The following is a 10900-nucleotide window of genomic DNA, read 5'->3' on the forward strand; positions in this document are numbered from 1 at the left end:
TTCACCATAGAAGTGACTTGATTTTGGTTTTTGGCTATAGTTTTTATATAGAAGCCTCATTGTCCAGAATTAGCTTTTGGGCAATAATTATGAGCCACCTGTCACATGTTTTATCCTGTGTGTGTGTGTGTGTGTGTGTGTGTGTGTGTGTTAGTGTTTATATGTCCTCCACCGATATTGTTGCCTTTTTGTGCTTTTTAAGGTGAAAACGTTCTCTAAATTATGTGAAGTACTTAATGATGGTTGAGTGGCTCTCAATGTTGAGTTGGTCGATGACTGCACCACTTAATGTTGTATTAAATCATATGGACTAGTAAGATCCTGGATTTGTGCTGTTAATTCTGTGCTTTGGGGGTGGGTGGAGGGGGAGAAATGGTACTGCAGTTCACTTTTTGAATCTGTAAGGTGGAGTGGGTGGTAGGAGGAAAAACGCATGTGTTTAGCCGTTAAGTAAAAACAATGTTAAATGGAAGAATGGTTGGTTGGTTGGTATGTGGTAGCAGAGGCCTGTGGAACAGTGACCCAATATGATTTGGTCCCTTTTTGGGAAGGGCTGGAGCAAATGTATTACCCATTCTGCAGTGGGTTTATTTACTTGGTAATTACTACTGACTGGGTACACATAAATATCATTTTCTGCTTCAGTTTTACAATACATACCCTTTAGTGAATAATTAGACTTGATATTCTTACCACCATGCGTACTTTCTCAGTTAAATGCTTTTTGCCATTGTCTTTCCAGTCTGATCAATTGCAATTACTATTCTCCAACATTTAATAAAAAATGAAGTCTTGTGTATTTAAAAGTAACTGCATTGAATCTGGGATTCTACTGCATTATTCAAAGCATTGCCTAAAAAAGTTTACATTTGGAAAACTTAGGTTTCTCAAAGGCCTTCTGAAATATAGCCAAAAACCAATTGGAGTCTTCCCATCAAGGGTTTGGCAGAAAAAAGGGAAATTACTAGAGCCTCTAATTAAATGGAGTGACTGAACACAAAGTTTTCACTGATCTGGGAAAGCCACCATTGATTTGTAAAAGGTAGGTGAATCTTTTGAAAAGATGACTGAAGTAGTGGATAAAGAGTGTTTATCTATATGGAGTTCCAGAGGGCTTTTTTCATAACATCCTTCATAATTAACTATCAGTAAAAGTTGAAGGTCATGAATTGAAGGAAGATTATTGACCTAGTTACAAGTTGGCTCAACAGGAAGAGACTGAGTGTAAGGATAATGGGCAGATACTCAATTGGCAGAATGTGATTTAATGGTATTGCATGTGGATGTATTAGGGCCCTAACCGTTTGCTATCTTTATTAATGACACGGAAACATAGGAGCAAGAGTAGGCCATTTGGCCCTTTGAGTCTGTTCCACCATTCAGTCTGATCATAGCTGATCCTCTATCTCAACGCCATAATCCTACATTCTTCTCATCCTACATGACACAGTTTAGAAATCTATCTAGTTCCTCCTTTAAATATATTGGCTTCCACAGGTTTACCACTGAGTGAAGATGTTTCTCCTCCTCTCAGTTCTAAATGACAGTCTGAGGATACAGGGACGGAGATCTCTTGTAGGACCCCCTGCCCCCAGCTAGAGAAAACGGTATCCAGTCTGTCCAGTCTTGTCAGAATTTTAATGTTTCAATTAGATCCTCTCATTCATTCATTTAAATTCCAGGTACAGTTAACCTAATCTCTCCTCCTATAACAGCCCTGACATTCCAAGAATCAATTTGGTGAACTTTCGAACTATCCCCTGTGATATACATCCTTACTTAGAGATCAAAACCACACACAACGTTCCAGGTGTGGCCTACCAAGGCCATGTACAACTGCAGTAAGACATCCTTGCTCCTGCGCTCAAATCCTCTTTGGCTCAAAGGGCCAAACAGCCTTCCATGACCTTCAATTTTTGCTGATAGCTAATTAGAAGGGATGTTATCAAAAGCCTTCTAGAACTCCATATAGGTACACACTCCTTGAAGGCCAACATATCATTTGTCTTCCTAACTCCTTGCTGTACCTGCATGCTTGCTTTTAGTGACTGATAATGCTAGCACACCTAGATTGCTTTTGTATATCAACATTTCCCAATCTCACCACTTAAGTAATAGTCTACTACTCTGTTTCTCTGTCTGAAGTGTATAACTTCACATTTATCCATGTATTTTCCCACTCACTCAAATTGTCTAAATCACCTTGAAACCTCTTAACATTCTGGTCACCACTCATTCCCATCAAGTTTTGTCATTGACAAACTGGGAAATATTACATTTGGTTTCCTGATCCAAATCATTGATGTGAATAAAGGCCTAAGCACTCATCCTTGTGGACCAAGTCACCATCTGCTGCTTTGAAAAAGACGTTTATTCCCATTCTGTTTTCTATCTGCTAAAAAATGCTCAATCTATGCCCAATCCTGTTTGCTTTAATTTTGCATACTAACCCCCCGTGTGGGACTTCATCAAAAGCTTTCTGAAAATCCAAATGTACCACATCCAGTGGTTCTCATGTACCTACTCCACTAGTTACATCCTGATAAAGCTCCAGCAACTCTATCTAACATTATTTCCCTTTCATAAATCCATGTTGACTCTGTCTAATCCTGTTAGTGTTTTTTTAAGTGTCCTGTCATCATGTCCTTTATGATAGACTCTAGTATTTTCTGCTACTGACTTTAGACTCACCGGTTTATAATTACCTGTTTTCTCTCTCTACCACCTTGTTTAAATAATGGGGTTACATTTGCTAGCCTTCAATTTGCTGATAATTCCAGAATCCATAGAATTTTGGAAGATGACAACTGACAATTTTCATGGCTGCTTCCTTCAGAAGCCTGGGATGTAGATTATCAAGCCCTGGGGATTTATTGGCTTTTGGTCACTTTAATTTCTCCAGCACTTTTTAAAATAATACTCATTTCTTTCAATTCCTTCTCTTTCAATTTTTGTTACTTTCAAATTTAAGTTTACTAGTACTCAATCTCTTGATCCTGCTTTGCTGAAGCAGCTCTGCTTTAGATCTAATACTATAATTTCTTTTGTAAGCCATAGTTGGGCTGCTTTTCTTGCAGAAAGGAATGTATAATTGTTGCAGTGCATACATTAGTTCCTTAGATATAAACCATTGCCGATCCACCATCATGCCTTTTAATGAAGTTCGCCAATCTATCTTAGCCAACTCATACCTTATATCTTTGTTTAGATTTAGGACTCTAGCTTCAAATCAGACTCCTCCACTTTCCACTGTAACGAATTTTATCCTGTTATGATCACTCTTGCCCCGCACAACAAGATGATTAATTAACCCTTCTCATTGTGTAATACCGAATCCTAGGATCACATGTTCCCTGGTTCGTTCATCGACGTACTGGTCGGAAAAAAAAATCTTTTGCAGAATCCAGCCATCCATCATAATACTGTTGCTAATTTGGTTTGCCCAATCTATATGTAGATTAAAGTCTTGGATGAAAGCATAGAGCCATATGTCCAAGTTGCTGATGACAAAAGGGTTACTTTGTAAGGATTATAAATGGAAGTGAAAATCACATTAATAGATTAAATGAATAGAATAAATGGTGTAAGATCATTTTGTCCTAAAAATATACTTTTTAAATAAATTACAAACAATAGAGGTCCAGAACAGGTACAGAAAATCAAACATGCTAATGAAATGGCTTTTATACCCAATGGACAACTATAGATAAGCCTTAGTTAGATCACACTTGGAATACAGTGAGCAATGCTAAGTGCCACATATTAGAGTATATTGGCCTGGAAGGAGTGTAATGTAGATTTACCTGGACGCCAAAGTTTAAATGAAGAGGAGAGGTTATAAAGACATGTTATTTCCTGGAATTTGAGGCTAGTGGGTGATTTGATTGAATGTTTCAAGATATTGAAGGGAAAGTGATTGAGTAAATGGGGAGGAAATTAAGTGGGGAATTAATCTAAATTAGAACCAGATTTTTCAGGAGAAACACCTCTAAACACAAGATGATAGAAGTTTGGAACTTTTCTGCAACATATCTCTGTCTCCTGGTCCCCCAAGCTGACATTGTATTAAGAAAGCCCACCAATGCCTCTGCTTTCTCAAGACTAAAGAGATTTGGCATGTCAGCTACAATTCTCACCAACTTTTACAGATGCACCATAGAAAGCATTCTTTATGGTTGTATCACAGCTTATGGCTCCTGCTTTGCCCAAGCCCAAAAGGAACTACAGAAGGTCATGAATGTAGCCCAGTCCATCACGCAAACCAGCCTCCCATCCATTGACTCTGTCTCCAATTCCTGCTGCCTGGGCAAAGCAGCTAGCATAATTAAGGACCCCGTGCAACCCTGACATTCTCTTTTCCACTTTCTTCCGTCGGAAGAAAGGGACTAAAGTCTGAGGTCTGGTACCAATTTACTCAAGAACAGCTTCTTTCCTGCTGCTCAGAATGGACTTATCTTGCATTAAGTTGGTCTTTCTCTACACCTTAGCTATGACTGTAACATTACATTCTGTACTCTCTTGTTTCCTTCTCTACGAACGGTATGTTTAGTCTGTATAGTGCGCAAAGAAACAATATTTTTCACTTAATACATGTGACAATAATCAAATTGTTAGTTAAAATCAAAGGTTATCGAATTTAAGGCCTGGGTTTAGAAAAAGACAAGTGTGTCAAGTTGGAGAGCAACTCCAGTTGAATCGTGCAACAGGCTTGAAGAGCTAAATGGCCTCTGCCTGTTCCTATAGTTAAATCGGAGCAAGACTGCCACTGAAGGTCAGAGGCAGCCGGTGGGCGTTGGAGTTAAAAGTGAGGGGAGGTGATGGAGCTAGCTGATCATTAAGATTAGAACAGCTTTACAGGGTTGAGAGTGGGTGTGATGGGGAATGACCTTTGGGGAAATAATTGAGTTTAAGTTAAACATTGAATTATTGTATTCCCATGAGCTAAAATCGGCCAAGACATCAGCAAATTTACGGAGCCAGGTAGAGTGGAAGACTTGGACCCCTATTGCAGTGATTCTCAAACTGGAGTCTGTCGAGACTTTCTCGAGGACCATGAAATAATGTGAAAGTACTTGCTCAGCAGAGATGGCCCAATATGTGGGCGACTTCCCTAGGCGTCACTATCAGGATTTGAAAGTCATCTTGTATGTAACTCGAGGCTGTTTGCTTAACAGGCTGCCTCTTTTGATTGAAAACCTGTATGGAGTAGTACAGTAAATATTAACTGTGCAACCCTTTTTTTGTCTGTCTTTACAGTATGACTAAATTGTACATTATGGTTTAATACCGCGCTAAACTAAAATGCCCAACCCTTCACACGAAGCTGTTCTCATGCTGGTCATCTTTAGGAACTTGAGCACACACTGATATGCAAAATGGCTAAACTTCATACTTAACAGAACCTTTCACATCCTTGGGAGCTCGCAAAACACTTCAGTTATTGACGTCTAGTCACTGTTGCTTCGCAAGCAAATGCAGCAGTCAATTTGCGCACGGCAAGATCCCACGAACAGTAATGAGGTAAGCCATCTAAATGCGTAGAAGATGCCCTGGATATCACAAGTTGCTTTTAGCTCGTTCTTGCAGTTTCCAGTGAGTTTTAAGGAGATAATTACAAGTTTTAGTTCCTTTAAGTATTTAGTTATTCCCTGTATCACTTCTAGTTGATTTCTGGTGTGCAAGCCTGGTGAGTACTGACTCTACTAAAACTCCAGGACGTTAAGGTTCTCTAAGTGCTTTGGGAAATTTTAAGATGTCCCCTCTGGGAGGAGGTTTGTCCTTAAGTCTTCATCAAGGAATCCTGAGATTCTTGGGTTTTTATCGCTCTAGCTTATTCAACTAATTTCCCAAAAGTGAGAGCCGGGTTAGGATCCTCTCTTTCCACCCCCAACTCAACCGTAGCTTTGACAACCAGTCACATCGTGAGAAACTGATATCATGTGATTAGTGGATCTCCGGTGCATTGTTTCATCCCAGCAACTGCCACAGATATTTGGGCAATTAAAAAATTTGCACGATATATTGTTCAAACCTAGCTGTGTAAATCAGTGTATTCAGCAGAAGTTTATCTGCATCTGCTTTTTTACTTTAGGGTTATAACCATTTTATTTACTGCCCTTCCCAAAACTCCCGAGTTTCTCTTTTTCCTCCTCCACTTTTTACTGAGGGGCGACTGATTCTGTGATTTCAATCTCCATCTCAAGTCTCCTTTCCCTCCGAATTCGTACCCTCCTACTTTTTACTAACCTGACTTCCTTCTGTGTCTGCTCCCGAGGGAGAAAAAAATCTTCAATTTCCTTATACTCAAACTCCCAATTGCCTCGGCTTTCACCTTCCATAAACAACAATAGTAATGCAGTTGATATTGTCGCCATGAAACCTTCATCCACTTCCACTGTAGCAACTGTTCCCATCTTTGCTCCCTCAGCTTCAAGAGTGCAGAATGACTAACCCAAAAAGGGTTGATTTGGCTTTTTTTTACATTCTTTCACGGGATGTGGGTGTTACCGGCTAGGCCAGCATTTATTACCCATCCCTAATCGCCCTCGGGAAGATGGTGGAGCACTGTCATCTTGAACCACTATAGTCCATATAGTATAAATGGATTCAGCAGTTCCAGGATTTTACTCTGGCAAAGTGAAGGAATGGCAATATAGTTCCAGATCAGGATGGTATGTAACTGGGAGGGGAACTTGTAGGTATGGTGTTCCTATGCTTCTGCTGCCATTGTCCTCAATGGCAAAATGGGTCAGGAAGGTGCAGTTGAAGAAGTTTTGGTGAGTTGCTGCAATGCATCTTGCAGATGGTGCACACTGCTGGGGTGGGGAAGAAAGGGATGTTTCAGGTGGTGGACAGAATGCCAATCAAGTGTGCTGCTTTTGCCCTGGATGGAGTCAATCTTGTGGTGTTGTACCTGCACTCATCCAGACATAAACGGTGGACAGGGCTTTTGGGAGTCAGGATGTGAGTTATTCATCTCAGAATTCACAACCTCCAACCTATTTTTGTAAGCCTTAGTATTTTTATAGCTGATCCAGTTAGTTATTGGTCAATGGGAACCCCCATGATGTTGATTATGGGGATTCAGTGATATTAATGTCAGTGAAAGTTTTCAGCTGCCATCAGTCAGAGTCAGGTTTACAGCATGGAAACAGGCCTTTGTCCCAACTTGTCCATGCTACCCCTTTTTAACCCTTAAGCTAGTCCCAGCTGCCCGCATTTGGCCCATAACCATCTAAATGTATTATAGAATGCTTTATTAAATTTTACTGGACCACATCAAGCACGTCTAGGTCCTCATACCAGAAATATGGAGAGCAAAAATAATGCCCAATTTATTTCATCCACTTGCCAGTTCCCTCCACCTTCACTCTCAAAAATGAATACAGGAAGCTCAAGGGCATCTTTGTCAGTAAAATCAAAACTGTTCCATTACCTTTGTTTCCACCCTCCTTGCCCTTGTATTGTGCACAAATTTAACCCTCCCTCAGACTCTCTCCACCCACTACCTTGGCTTTGATGTTCTTCATTAGCTTTTCTCTTGGCTCCTTCATTTTCCCTCCAAGCTCTCATTCGACTATGAGGCTTCCTTGATTCTATTCCTGTTAAATTGCTGAATGTGTACCTTCCTTCTGACCATTAAAATGGTTTCCTCGTAACTAACATTATCACCTTCCTGTTTAGAAACTGCCGTCATAATACTTCCTTAAAATAATCTTTGCAATCTATTGTTCCATCTCCTCCAAACTATTGAACATCATGTCCCAAATCCATGTTTCTCTTTCCCACAAACCCAAGCTTGAATCCCTCCAATTAAATTTCTGCTGTCCCTCCATCACTGACAGGACAAAGTCATAGATTACATCTTTTGACCGTGGTGCATTTTCTTTCCTTGCCCTGTCTGCAACTTTGACAGAATTGACCTTCTTCAAAGTTCCTCCCTCTGTTGTCAAGTAGAAATGCCCTGTCCTGATTCCACTCCTGCCAATCAAGTAACAACCACTACAACAATGATAAATCTTCCCACTATCCAGCAACCTCTGGCATCCTACAAAGATTCATCCTTGGCCCTTTACTCATCTTGCTGCTCATTGGTAACATCATTATAAGATGTTAGATCATCTTCCACATATATGCTGGTGACACTCAGTTCTACCTTTCCACCATAGGGGTATTTATCCTTCTGATTACGTTACTAGATTAATAATCCAAGAGGCCTGGACTAATCCCCCAGTGATATGAATTTGAATTCCACCACAGTAGCTGGGTAATTCAAATTCAATTAATTAATAAATACAATCTTAAAGCTAGTAATGGTAATCACAAAACTAGCAAATTTTCCCCTATTTCCCCCAGTCTAATGAAAACTAGCAGTGATTCTTGTACTGGGAACACTGTTCTATACGTTGTGATCATAATAAACATTATTCGAAATATCAACATACATTATAACATTCTAAGCCCCTAGAAACCAGACTTTGTGGGAGATCTGATTGCAGCTTTGATTATTCTGTGCTCTGATTAAAAATAACTTTTCCTTTAATGTTTAAAAAAAAGTATGCAACAGTATACAACGTCTGAAATGATAGGAAGAATAAGTGGCACAGGGGTGTCAGGTTGAGATATTTGGGCATATCTCAAATTTGGATAGGAGGTACAGTTTGAACAATCTTTTAAATCAATGTGTTCATGAGACTATATGCAGCTAATGAAATCAAAATTGTTAACAATGAAACATTGCTAATTAATCAAACACAACATTGAACAATTTTCAGTTTATAAACCACTTTAAACTGAGGATAATAAAAAATCAACTGATGCACCCAAGCTATTCCATTTGTTTTGAAAATCATTGATAGTTTCTAGATCTTCACACTCATGCAGGCATTAGCTGGTTTATTTGTAATCTTATGGGTTAGTAATGTCTGAATTGTTGAGAGTGCAGTCAAAGGCCCCAAGTCAGTAAGTCAAATTAATTTTGAGAATGGAGCCTGGCCTAACTTAAGAGCTTAGTCATAAGAATCGGAAAAACATTAATGTGGGACAATATGAAATGGTTTGTTTTTCCACTTAAAGGTAAGTGAAAGGATTTTGACTATAATATACTGATGTAAAATTAGTATATTAATTACTAAATGATCTAATTTTAATGTATTTCAAAGCCATCTATTGAATTACTGGTGGAATGTATCTGTAAAAGATCTTAGTGTTACATTATTTAATGAACAGTCAATTGGTCATACAGAACTTGAGTCCTGCTGAAAAAGAGACCTGTTGAAGTTTTGTGTCTTGTACTCATCAGGATGTTTTGCAAGAATACCAACGTAAGGGGACAACAACAATTCTATACTAAGAATGCTGAATGGTTTGGAAGCAGACTCTGGTAGTGGCACTGCCACAGAGAATGCACCAAGTGATGGTGACTGGCACTCTTTCTCGTTCCAACATTAAAACTGATTCTGCAATTCAACATTTATTAAATAATCGGTGCACTAATTATGCTGACAACCAGTTTAAGATTCAGTGGGAGGGGGGAGAATAGTGTGGCGCATTTGCATGTACGGAAGACAAAGATAGCATACACACATTACCTGAAACAGGTGCAAACAAAATAAGTAACAGCCATTTGCTGATTCAGTGCCCAGGGCAAGGCTTTGAGACAAGTGCCTGGTTTAAATTTTGAACAATGCTTGGCAGTTAACTGTTATTTTTGGGGCTGTTGTTATGTTGCACTGTCACTTTAAGAGTCTAGTTACGTGCATAGTTTGAGACATCTTTGGCTGCTTTGCGGACTTTTGCCTAATCTGGAATGAGTCTCTAGAGGCAACAGCTAAGTAATAAACCTACATTGTTGTTTTCACCCAGCTCCACATGCTATCGCTTTATTTTCTTTTATCCAACAAGTGCAGTATATAACAGAATAAAAATACTGGCAACGAGGAACAGATAAAATTCTTTGAGTAAAAGAAGAAAAAGGAAATTGGAGCTGCACTTACCAACTGGAAACTTTGATACTTTTGATGTTAGGGCAGAATCAATAGCAGGTTAGTGATCGAACCTGGCAATGGACCGGTAAGGCAGTTGGGCAGAAAGAGGGCCAAATAAAAATTGCCACCCCAAAGAGTTCAGGCTGCAGAGCTCGCCATGAGCAGTTACATGAGGTGTGGAGGTAGAGTGAAAGATTTTGTACATTGCTTTAAATCTAAGAAAAATTGTGATAGTTGGCTCACGATCTACAAAATAAGCTAGACTATCGTGTATAAGGGAAGCTGCCGAAGGAACGTTGCTGAGCAGGGCTGAGTACTCTTGCAAAATGACAGGGAAATGTGGCACCACTGGGCAGTTTGAGGATTGGAAGTACAGTCCAGAAAGATTTCAGTATTATTCTAGCAAACAAAGTTCCTGAGTATATAGCAGTCCCTGCATTTTTCAGTACCATTGACAGTAAAACTTTTGATTTACTTCAGAATCTGGTCCAGCCTGAGAAACCTAATAGCAAAACATACCAGGAATTAACCAAGATATTAGAGAGCCACTATTCACTCAAACCGTTGATTGTAGCGAAGCATCTTCAGTTTCATATCAGTAATCAGCTTGAAGGAGAAAATATTGTGACCCCGAAGTGCCTCACAGAGCATTGTTAATGTGGTGACTCTGCATGATACGATCTGAGACCATCTGGTTTGTAGATTGAAAAATGAGGCTACACAGCAGAGATTGCTAACAGAATGGAATTTGGGTTTGAAAACAGCTACAGAGATTGGTCATTTCGATGGAACTTGCTACTAAGGAGGCTTCTCCTTTTGGAGCAGGCACTGCCCAGAGAAAACCTACCCAGCAATTGGTGTGTCATTGCTCTGCAAAAATGAGCCATTCACAGGCTGACTGTTGGAACAAGAAT

This window comes from Carcharhinus amblyrhynchos, chromosome 14 (genome assembly GCF_965287045.1).
Source record: "Carcharhinus amblyrhynchos chromosome 14, sCarAmb.v2.hapA, whole genome shotgun sequence".
NCBI classification, from domain to species: Eukaryota; Metazoa; Chordata; class Chondrichthyes; order Carcharhiniformes; family Carcharhinidae; genus Carcharhinus; species Carcharhinus amblyrhynchos.